This window comes from Primulina tabacum, chromosome 4, assembly GCF_025594145.1.
Source record: "Primulina tabacum isolate GXHZ01 chromosome 4, ASM2559414v2, whole genome shotgun sequence".
NCBI classification, from domain to species: Eukaryota; Viridiplantae; Streptophyta; class Magnoliopsida; order Lamiales; family Gesneriaceae; genus Primulina; species Primulina tabacum.
In genome coordinates this window covers 47368777-47381172 of record NC_134553.1, presented here as the reverse complement: position 1 = coordinate 47381172, position 12396 = coordinate 47368777, and positions in this window count along the sequence as shown.

Genomic DNA, 12396 nt, shown 5'->3' with positions numbered 1-12396 from the left:
ATGCCCCGGGACGGGGGTTGGTCGACATCGGCGTTGCTTTCAAATTTACATTCGAAAACAACAAGCCTCAGAAGTACAAAATTCAGAAATCAATCTTTTTATTCATAATACTAATTAATTTATTGTCTGATACAAACTCGAATCACTAATGTTTTACAGCGGAAATGTAAAACCAAACATAACATTATTTCAACAGATGCAGCGGAAACATAATCTAGAACTGAGAACAACAATCTTCTTCACCAGCCCGAGAATTGATTATGTTCTTCTTCTTCTAACTATGGTTCCTCGTTCTTATCTGAGATGGGTTTGGTGGGTGAGTGATATGATCATCACTCAGTAAGCGGGGGCGGGAATAACTCCCAGTTTTCAAAATCATTTTCAACAGAAACAGTAATACACTTAATATACAGAAACTCTTATTTTTCAGAACATGAATCAGTATTCAGAACAGAAATCAGAAATTAGCAAGTAAGTAAGCACTGAGCACGTTTGTGAATATCATGGCTAACTGATATCAGTCCCCTATATGTTCTCTCCTCTAAGGGGTGAGGCCAGAATCAGAAATCAGAATTCAGAAATGTTCAGAATATATATTCCTACCATTAGTTCACTAGGTTTCAATGCTTCAAAAATCACAGATCAGAAATATATAAAACAGGAATTACCAAATTGATTTCAAGATATTTATACATAAGCCCACTTACAGTAATTTGCTATAAAGTTTCGGTTGAAGTCTGGGATCTGCTTGTTCTTGCTACTGGTTTCTACTTCTCGAAAATAAGCACTCTCTTAGCTCGAAAATTCAAGTGATAATCTCAAGATTTGTGTAACACTAATTCAGAGGTTTTAGGGTGTTATTTATAGGCAAAATTCTAACTGTTAGCCTCCCAATTAATGGTCATAATCTGACATTAACAGCCTTTATTTCATGTTAAATGCTTCAGTTACAAGTCATAAGCTGAATCAGTAGCTGTCTGCTGGAATCTCGCTCTTCTGCTGCTGGATTTTACCTGTTGTCTGCTGCTGGATTCTAATCTGCTGGAAAAATACCAGCTTCTGAAATATTGGCTTCTGCTGGAAATTTTGAATTGTTGCTGAAATGTTGGAAATTCGGGTCCTCGCATCAATAGTGGAGCAATAGTCCACATCACATCTCGAAGAGAATGGTTTACATCCTACACACAAGAAAACTTTGGTGTGGTCAAGATGGGGAATAGCGATTTATCCAGAGTCGTGGGAAATGGAGATATGATCTTGACTACCATGGATGACTCTACATTGATCCTGAAAGATTTCAGCTATGTGCCAGATATGCGTCTGAGTCTGATATCAGTCAAAAGACTCGATGAAGAGATTTCCGCACAACCTTCAGAAAGGGGGTATGCAAAGATTTCAAGGGAATCACTTGTGGTCGAAAAGAGATTAAATATGCCGAATTTGTATATAGTCAAGGATAATAGTTCTAAAGTTGTGAACTGCGCAACGGAATACAACTCAACAGAGTTGTGGCACCGATGTCTTAGCCGCATAAGTGAAAAGAATCTTATACGTTTTGTGAGCAAGCAAATTCTGGCCGATATAAAGCAGGTTCATATGAAACAATGCACGAATTGCTTAGCCGAAAAATAAAACATGATATCATTCAAAAATTCACCTTCTAGCAGAGTCGATAAAATTTTAGATCTGGTGCGGAAGGTAGGGTCCACTGTGGTATCGACCCACATAAATCTGAGTGCAGTTGGGGTCCACTCAGATCTATGTGGGCTGATGCCATTGTCACTCCGATTACGACATTCTAACAAATCATTCAACTGGGGTGTGGTAAGTGGGGTCCACTGTGAGATAATATCATTTTTCTTAAGATAGTTTGAAATTCGGTACTTAAGTATTTTTCACCTCGATAAGATCGAAGTGTTTTAATAGTCTTTCCTAATTGTTTCTCTAATTCAGCTCTGAATTCTTTGACATTTTCAAAGGCTTTAAACATATATTTCATTAAATATACATACTTATATCTCGAGAACTCATCAGTAAAGATATTCAAGAAGGATTGGTCGTATCTCGAGAAGTCATCAGTAAGCATACCTATATGTTTCAAGAGATTTTATCTCTGACATGTCAAACATGTTCTCTCCCACTATCTTGTGCATCTTTCATTGAGAAATTTCATATACTTGATTTAAACTATCTTTTTTTTATTGTTGATATCATGTTTGCTTGGACATTTTTAGTTGTAATATTTTATTTTTAAGTTATAAAAATCGTTTTGTAATTCGTCTGTCCCAACTAAGCATTCATTTATGTAAATATTGCAAAACACATTTCGCAAGTAAACAAGAAAATCTATATTTATCAAGCATAAAATTGGAAAAAAAATATATTTTTAACTAAGTCAGGAACATATAAAACATATTTTAAAAGTAACTTAAAACTATTATTTGATACTAAGTAAATGTCTCCTACGGCCTTCGCATTAACTCTTGCTCAGTCGTCCATCCTAATTAAGGTCTCACAATTTCTTAATCTTCTTGTCACTACCTGAAAATAATTGCGTAGATGAGATCAACATCTAGTATCTAATATTAACCAAGAAATTAAATCAGGTATTTATCATTTGAAATTCGAATTCCTTAGATAATTTGTACGTAAAGATTTAATTATCGCTTACTACTTTAGATAATCTTAACAATTTTTAAAAAAATATTTGATAGCTTTGTACAAAATTTCAAATAAAAAAATAATACATCGAGTTTAAAATTGGCAGATTTTATAGTAACTGACTACTACATCGAAAAAATATTTTCCCAGACTCAAATTTCATGAGATTCGGCAAACTAAACTATGGTTCTCTAATTTTTATTTTTTTTAATGAATTGTTTCATAATTGATGACATCACATGCTGTTCTTACTCCGGGTGCAAGTATTGAACAATCACTCAAACTTTAATAATATTAGTATTTAACCAGTGCGTTGCACGATCTGATATTATTAAAAATCAATGAAAAATGAATAAATATGTAAATTGAAAAAAATAATATAATTATAAAAAATAAAAATAAAAACTATTTTTAGCTAATTTTTAAAAAACTTTCTTAAATACAACACATGTCGATTAATTTTTTTGGCTAATAATCACTATCATATATCAAAATTTTAGATTGTGTTAGCCTAAGTCAATGACATGATCCTTATCGTGTTTAGTGTATTGATGTCGACCACCAACTTTATCGTGTTTAGTGTATTGATGTCGATCACCAACATAAAATCTGATAATTTATTTTAATTTTTTTTGGGATACATGGCATTCAGCCATGTCTGCTTTTCAAGAATTTTGAATGACTTGGACTAAGAGATTTGGTACAACATCAGGGGCGGCTGAAGAAGTGAAATTTGAATTTTTCTACATAGAAGTTAGTTTATTTTGAATTTTTGTTCATAACTCGTCAAAAATTTGTATTATTGCTATAAATTGTTCTTCAAATTTTGGTAAAATCTTGTATGACTCGGTCTCATGGACAGGGCCGATCTTAACAATATTTGGGCCCGAGTCTAACTTTTAAAAAGAGGCCTCCGAATCATAATGTGTGTTTATATTTTTTTCGTTCCATAGCAATTTTTCAAATTAAATCAATACGTCAAAGACAATATAAAAAACTAAAGGAATAAAAAAAATTAAACATGTCCAAAATGATCACTAAAAAACAACTCGCCTAACAGTTTTAGAGCTAAAAATACTAATCAAGTCTGTATAATCAAGTTGTTCAATAATTTCTTTCTCAATCGATAACATAGCCAATTCATTCAATCTTTCTCGTGACATGGTTGATCGGAGAAAAATTTTGATGAGTTTTATCTTTAAGAAACTTCGCTCTGCACTTGTTACTGTGACCGGGACAGTCAACAAGATTTTATAAGCAATATGAGCGTTTGAAAGCCGGATAAGCATTACATCCACTAAAATTTCAGTCAAAAGCGTAGATTATAGATACCACATAAAGCCCCGAAGAAAGTAAAAAACTACAATAAAAAATTAGAAGCCCGAACAAAGCAAATACAAGAAAATAGACTTACAGCTCCTCATGGGTCTTTCAATCAAACCTAGAGACGACGCAACGACAGGAGTCGATTAAGGCTTGTCTGCAGATGAATATTGGGGAAGATTTGGAAATAAATCGATGACATGCTAAGCAAGTTCCATTTAATAAATACTTGGTTTTGGGCTATCTAATAACTAATATTATATATAATAATTTTTTTAAAAATTTTTTGGGCCCCAAAAAAGATACGGGCCTGAGTCATTGGACTCATTTGCCTCCTAATAGGCACGGCCCTGCTCATGGATCGTATTTTGTGATACGTATGTATCTCTTATTTGGGTCATCCATGAAAAAATATTACTTTTTATGTCAAAAATTTTATTTTTTATTGTGAATATCGATAGAGTCGATCCGTCTCACGGATAAAGATTCGTGAAACCGTCTGCTCTCAAATTTTACTCACTTTTTTGGCCGAAGTCTCCATTCATGTGCTATAGCTAGTCTACAAAGTCATGTATGATAATTAATTATTTGTCTTTTCTCTCGTCAACAAATACAATTAAAATTTTCGATGACCTGATCTAGAAGGTTAATTGTATAGAATTTTCCTTTGGACCAATTGTATTTAATAAGTAATTGCCTCTTTCTCTACCACAATTTTCTCAAAGAAAATTACAAATTATCATAATTTGAAACAAAATACTATCATACTTCAATAAAATCATTTATCATACTTAACTAGTTAATATAAATCTCCCAGAAAATTTCAAATAATTAGAGTATTAATATTTATTCCAAATAATAATCATCGATTATTAATATAATTAATTACAACAAATTATATGAAATTTATTCCCTAGTTATAATAATTAGAAACTAAGATAAATTGTTATCATCAATAATCTAATAATGTAGAACATTTTTGTGAATAATTTGCACCAATAAAATTAATTACAAACTATCATAAAATAAATTGCACTGCTGCAATATAATAAAAATAAAACATACAAAATAAAGGTGTGTGTAAGTTAAATATACAAAGGTTTGCTCATCTTACATGAACATGTGACAAATTCAAATGAGTCATTTAATTTGAAGTTTTTTCCTATTAGACCGTTAAGATCGAGACTTGATATTAAATCAACCTCGAAAACTAATTCAAGAGATAAAGATTGTTCAAGTCCATATATAAAATTCTTAAAAATTTTATCTAATGGACGTGGACAACAAAAACACGACATATTCAAATATTAATCATATGTATGTGATCCCAAGTCGAAAAAGAAACAGATACTGTCTATGCCAACCCCGCATATACTTGGGAAACTAGAGGGAAAATAAGAGGCCAAAGCCGTGCAAGACACAACTCCAGCTGCAAACAGACAACAAACAACCGCCAAACTCCGGCAGATGGAAGCAACCGACCTGTTCTTGTTGCGGAAAGACATGGTCATGACAGCAGCGGTGAACCCTAAATTAAACGCTAGCAGAAACCCATGAAACAACGTAGGATGATTCTTGAATATTACAACCGGAATTTGTTTGCCACGTATTTCCTCATAACTTACTGTCAAGAGTGCAAAGGCCACAAATATTCCAGACAAGAAAATGATCTCTTCGGGTGGGACGACGAGCGAACCAGAATGGTTCCGTTTACTCAGGATGCTAACAGATGACCCCATGTAAAAAAATTTTAGCTCATTTGTCGTTTCAGAACTAAGGATAATACGCTCTCTGTTTTTATAGTGAACCGCATGATCTTAAACAAACAGACTTTTTGTCTCCCATTGAATTGATGAAATTTCCAGGAAGTTTCGTTCTTGCAAGCAATAGGTAAATAATAATAATAATAATAATAATAATAATAATAAAATATGACACATTGGCAATATTTTTATTAAAAATTGAAAATTATATTTAAGTTTTGTGTAAATTATATTAAATGATTACTTAAAAACTTTATTTCAAACCACCAATAATATGATAATATTTTATAAATGTTAATTTCTATCAAATTAGATTGTAGTATAATTATATATGTATTGAGTGTATGTATTATATATAGCAGCCATGTCCTCCACCGTACCTTCATTTCGAAAACTAAAATATTCATATTCCTGCATTTATATATGATCAATATCCTGATTACTCATATGTTCTTGGATCAACCAACTCTTTACATTATTAATATAAAATTTAGGTAATTAAGTTGTGGCGTACAGTTTTGGAATGAAAACTGAGTATAAAATTGAGGTCATTAATTTGTGTCATTAATTTATTCAATATCATTAACCTTAAAAATCTATTAGAATATCATATATAAAATGAAATTTTGTGGAAATAACGAAAAAAGATACAGATTATTTAACTTCGAACCTGCGTAGTTTTTTTTTTTTCCAATTTAGTTTTTATGTTTTAAATTATAGCATTTATTTTAAATTTTCAATGATGAACATTGAGTTATTAAAACTCAATTTCAAAAAATGGTACTTTCAACCTAACGATCGATAGTGTTTTCAATTATGGATGTTATTCCTTCAAAATATATATGTACGTATGTATGTATGCATGCGCGCGTGTGTGTCTCCCTAGATGTTATTGACTGTATTACCGGCTACCGCTCTATAAAATATCTTTAGGTAATATGATGATACCAAAAAATGTATCTTGATTTCGGTTTGGTGAGCTCAATTCTCCAAACTGGTTCTGCACGGGTCGGTCGGTAGTTCAGCTCGAATCTGCGGGGATGGAAAAAGTTAGATTGCGTCGGAATTGTTTTCAATGTTGTCCTTTCCGATGCTCAAGTCAGTATTTGCACCAAACTTAAGTGTGCCATAAAAAAATAGTGTTAGTTATAGCAAGGTAAATGTATAAAACCATTAAATATATATGATATTTATGGAGTTGAGAGGGGTCGAAAACCTTGTAAAAGAAAAACTCTTAACGGGACAAGTTTGTGAAACATATATTCGTAACAAGATTTGTACTGATATTTCGACATATTATGTGAAGACCCAAAATTTTGCATTACAAAGAAAAAAGTATCAAGTTGATTTTTGTATTACAAAGAAACAAAGTATCATGTTGATTTTAATTTTGCATTGAAGATAAATTATGACATGGAGGAGAATAAAATTACATGCAACCTTTGGCATGGAGGGGGAAGACCTAAAGTTACATTGTCGACATTTAAGTTCATAAACCATTCAACCTTTGGTATAGAAGGGGAATACCAAGAGTCACATTGGTGATTAATGCCATAAACCATGCAACCTTTGGTATGGAAGAGGAAGGCATAAAGTCACGTTGGTACCTATAAATGGTGGCAAATGAATGAGTGAAATCACACCAAAACAAAATCAAAAGTTCTCTCCAAAAGTTGTAATTTTCGAATACAAAAATTCTGCTCAATTTCAGAAAGTTTGGCTCATTGTTTGACAAGTCCAAATCTGATCTTAGCCGTTCACAATATACCTACACGTGTTTGGAGCAACATATCAAAATTCAGAGCGATCCAACGGTTCAATTAGGTGAAAATATTTTTGAAATGCGATTGGTTTTTCAGTGTCAAACGCCAACTTGTTCATTCCAAGAATTTTAGAACAAACTTTCAAGTAAGTGGGTTTTTGTTATGTATTTCTTTATAATTTAAAATTTGTATAAAAATAACATGACATGATTGTATGTGTGTCAACCCATTTTAAAAACATGCTATTCATTTTGATAAAAATCTCGATCAATGTACGATATGTTTCTTCTATGTTCGATGTTCTTTGATTCTGCTGAGTCCTTTCACAATTCTGATAAGTATCGTTTGATAAGTCTGATTCTGTGGTTCACTGTTATGATTCGAATTGGATATGGAACGACGATTGTAAATTCTGTCTGGCCCCCATCAGTGGGTATAAAACTGTGTTCTGTATGGCCCCCATCAGTGGGAATAAAACTGCGTTTTGGCCTCACCCCTTAGAGAACTAATATATGGGGGACAATTTGACCATGGATGACGAGATGAATAACAGTGTTCCGTTTGTTCTGATGTAAGGACCGTGTATCGTATTATCGTAAATCTTATGTTGATTATCGATAATTCATGAAATTGTCATGTGGTTATGTGTATGATGTATATCATGACAATTAAAGTGAGAAAATAGGTTGTGATAAGAAAATATTGTATTAGAAATTGATTTGTGTTTGAAACGTGTGCTGAACCGCAACAGAAAAGTGACACATGTTACGGTTTTTAGCATAATTAATTGAGTATTAGTCCAAATGACTTGAGACCAATTTCATTGGAAAGCTAATACATAGTTTTAAAACTTTCATGTCGTAAATTTTATCCAAATCCATTTCGAAATAAGGGCAAAATCATCCCGAATTGTATCGTGTGCGTTGCAGTTCCTGCACTGATATATTTTGGGAGAACGAGCATAACTCTCACATCCGATATCCAAATTGAGAGAGGTTGGTGGCAAATGAAAGCCAAGACATAGATCTACAACTTTCATGTTTACCACTTTTTCTAATTCGAACCCTAAAATAGCGTTTCGGACAGAGCAAGGCGCGCACCCGCGCAGAACTGCGCGCGCGGGCAGTACTGGGCGCGCGGCCGCGCGCGGCGTCCTGTTGTGCACGATATAAGAGGTGATAAAGATGAGATTTTCAGAACATATCTCCTTCTTCCTCTGAAGCTTCGAAGAGAAAAGTTAGAAATCAAATTCAAACGTACGAATCTACCTTGAAACGCTATCAGAACTCGAAACAAATTATATATTTGGAATCCTCGCGTCGAGAGTTTTCTTTTGAGGTAAGTTTCTTCTAGTTTCAGCACCTTTATTTATTGACGTACTGGAATAGCATGTATTTGAAGTCGAGATACATATATACGATAGAATAACCGACAAGAAACTCGTATTCGAAGTCGAAATTAAATTATGTTATGATTTCAATTTGATATGAATTTTCGAAGTTTCAAAAGATATTTGAAACTTATATCGTTGATTTTGAATGATGTTATTGATTGAAATGAGTATATTATTGATGTAGATAGATTTTTATACTGATATCTTCAAGCTACATCAACTGGAACGAAGAATTGAAGTATGTTGCGACCGAGTTACATACGACAGGTATCTGTATCATATGATATATGTTTGATTGATTGAATTGAGAATACATGTCTATATGCCTTATTTGTTGAGTTGATGTGGCATACATGACATGCACATTGAGCTATGATCCTTGGATACCCTGATATGATTGGATTTGATTCTGGGGTTTGTGAACACGATGCTATGTTTGGCATTATGTGGCCCTCAAAGCATAGTCATTAGTGGCCTCGATGATTGATTGAGATTTGAGATTTGATGGCGCTTTGTCGACACTATAATACGAGTATCCCTGATTGAGACCGGTGTGCCAGCTCGAGCACTGATTTGATTGCGATTCGTTTGATTCTGACATGTGCTCAGTGGATGAGCATTTGACCTGATACCTCCACGACATACATGCATTGCATATCATATATCATTATTTAGATATCTGTGGTATATATTGTGGTTGCTTCAGACTGAGCTTTGCTCACCCCAGATGGGGTTGTTGTTGTCTTTGTATGTGGACAATGACAAGTACTCCAGGATATCAGGAGACCGGAGAAGGTGCTTCTGGAGGGAGTCACAGTTTGAGCTGAGGTTTAGTGGTCTATCCCAGTATATGTATAAGTATCTATATAACGGGACGCGTCCCGAGGATATGATTGTTTGTCTGTATTTGGGTTTGATTATGTGTGGACATATTTTATGATGTGAGATGAAATACTATTTTTAGTATTCAAATAAGATGTTTTGGGCTCATTGTAAAAAAAAAATTTAAACTCGTTTTTCGCTGTAATTAATTAACCCTAATCAAATTGCATTGTAATAACGATTAGGAATTAAGGGCCCCACATCTGATCTGATATGTTCGGAATTGTTCTGATAAGTTCTGTTTCACCCTTCGAGTCTGATTCGGTTAATGTTTGATATGATAAGTTTTGAAAGTCTGTTAAAAGATGTTTTAAAATTATCTTTATATTTATTTGTGGTAATCGATCGGCCCCACTTGCTGAGTGTTTCCCAAATCACTCACACCTTACATCTCTTCCCAGATAAGAATGAAGAACAATTGAACGAGGAGGAACATGAGACGTTCTGGGGCTGGTGATCACACCAAAAGTTCTAGACTCAAGACTTTGTATTTATTTCGCTTCCGTAATTCTGATGTAATTTTCATTTTGTGGTCATTGTAAAGACAATATTTATTTATGAAAAAGACTGGTATTTGGCTATTTGCTACGAGGCTTAATTGTTTTCATGTAAATTGATAAACAATGCTGGATGTCACCGACGCCTCGGTCTCGGGGCGTGACAGATTATGAATTTTGATATATCCTCTTATATTGTTGGAGTTGAGCTTGGCTCGGACAATCAAGGTCTGATCTCGGTTGATCGATCGAGTACTTCAACTGTGCCTGATCTTTTCCTGAGCAGAGAACAGTTCCGCCCTTGTGTAAGATATCGGGTCCTTACTCTTGTCTGATTATATCCTGTATGAGATTATTAGCTTTGTAGATGGGCTCGGATCTTAAATGGCTCAAGTCGGCTGTTTCAGATATCACAATAAAAATCAGATATTGTACCAGATGCTCTGACTTATAAAATAAGATAGTTTATAAGGGTTAAGATGGAGCTGCATTAGATCAATAATGCCATATATATTCGGGAAAATACTTTTTTGGTCCACAAACTTGATTAATTTTTTGTTTTGGTCCGCTAAATTTTCAAAATTTTGTTTTGGTGTACAAACTTTTAATTTTTTGTTATTTTGGTTTAATTGTTGATGTGATGTTGGAAAATGCTTAGTTCATTCTGAAATTATCTCTTCTTCGAGTTTTCTCTCATCTTATAAGCATTTGAGTGCTTAGTTCTATAATATTTATGAGGTGTCTTGTTTTCCTGTATTAAGAGAGTGTGTTCTCTTTGGAAACACAGCGAGTGGATTGTACACCACAAAATATTATAATGGAATTCTTTTCATCTTGCCAGTAATTTTTACCCTAATAATTTTTAGGGGTTTTTCACGTAAATCTCGGTGTCCAGTTTATTCTTTATTTTCGGATTTGACTATCTCAAATTCCGCACGTGGGACCAACAATTCTATCTACATTTTTAAAATAATTTTCCCAAATAAAATACGTACACTGATAATTTTGGATATTTCAAAGCGAATATGTAATCAATGTTCGTAATAAATATATAATTTTTCATTAACTAAAAAGAAATGGGCCGATGGATGCCCAAATATGCGAGCTAGGCCATACGTCACATGGAGTACGTAATCTTATTTTTTTAATTATTTTGGAAAAAATGAATTCACCTTCTCGTGAAAAATTGTTATTATTATTTCGGAGAAGAAATCAAAGTTCAAAACTCAAAATTGGTTTGCTCGATATTTAAACCCCTGCGGCGAAGATCAGGCTACCATTAGAAAAAGTCCCTAGCTCTTTCATGGCTGACGCTGAAGGCGGTATTGGTGGTGACGGCTACCATTTACACCCTGTATTTAGAAACATGAGAAACCATGAATTAGGAAAGGTTTTCCTAAATATGATGATGAGTATTTTCGCTTTAGCAGTATATATATTGTTCAACAGCACTGACAAGAACAAGACAGTGTACGGGTTCATTCTTTCGGTGCTCTTTGCCGGAGAAGTTGCTATATATTACGGGCTTCTGCTACGGGACACATACCCTCAATTGGCATGTATTCTTGAACAACTCGGAATTTATTTTGTTTTTCTCTCCATCACTGGATTGGCAGCTTCTCTTCTTTCTGTACCAGCTCTAATCATTCCAGTGGTTTGCGTTGCTTCTGTAGTGCTGCTACCTTTCTTGATTCCGTTTCTGTCTCGTCAGCCTAACATACAGGTGGAGAACTAATGACTCGAATCGAACTGATTGAGTCTAGTTTTGCCCATCTTGTTATGTATAAGTAAATATGTTTTTTTTGTTTTTTTCCCGAATCAGATCCTTATGTTTTATGGATGAAAATGGGGAGATGAGATCATTTGTTCCGATCCCCGCCCCCTCTGAAATTTTCTAGCGTGCTGTATATGTAATTTGATTCAAATACAAATTTAGATTTATTCACCAAATCCATGTCTTGCATTCAAAACACTCTTAACATGAGGAGCTCAGCTGGAATATTGTTGCACATCACGAATGATGATTCATGATTATGTGCATGGGAGAAAATGAGACAGAGAACTGCATCTTTAAACACTACTCTCACTAATAAAACGTCGCCTAGCTAGCTCAT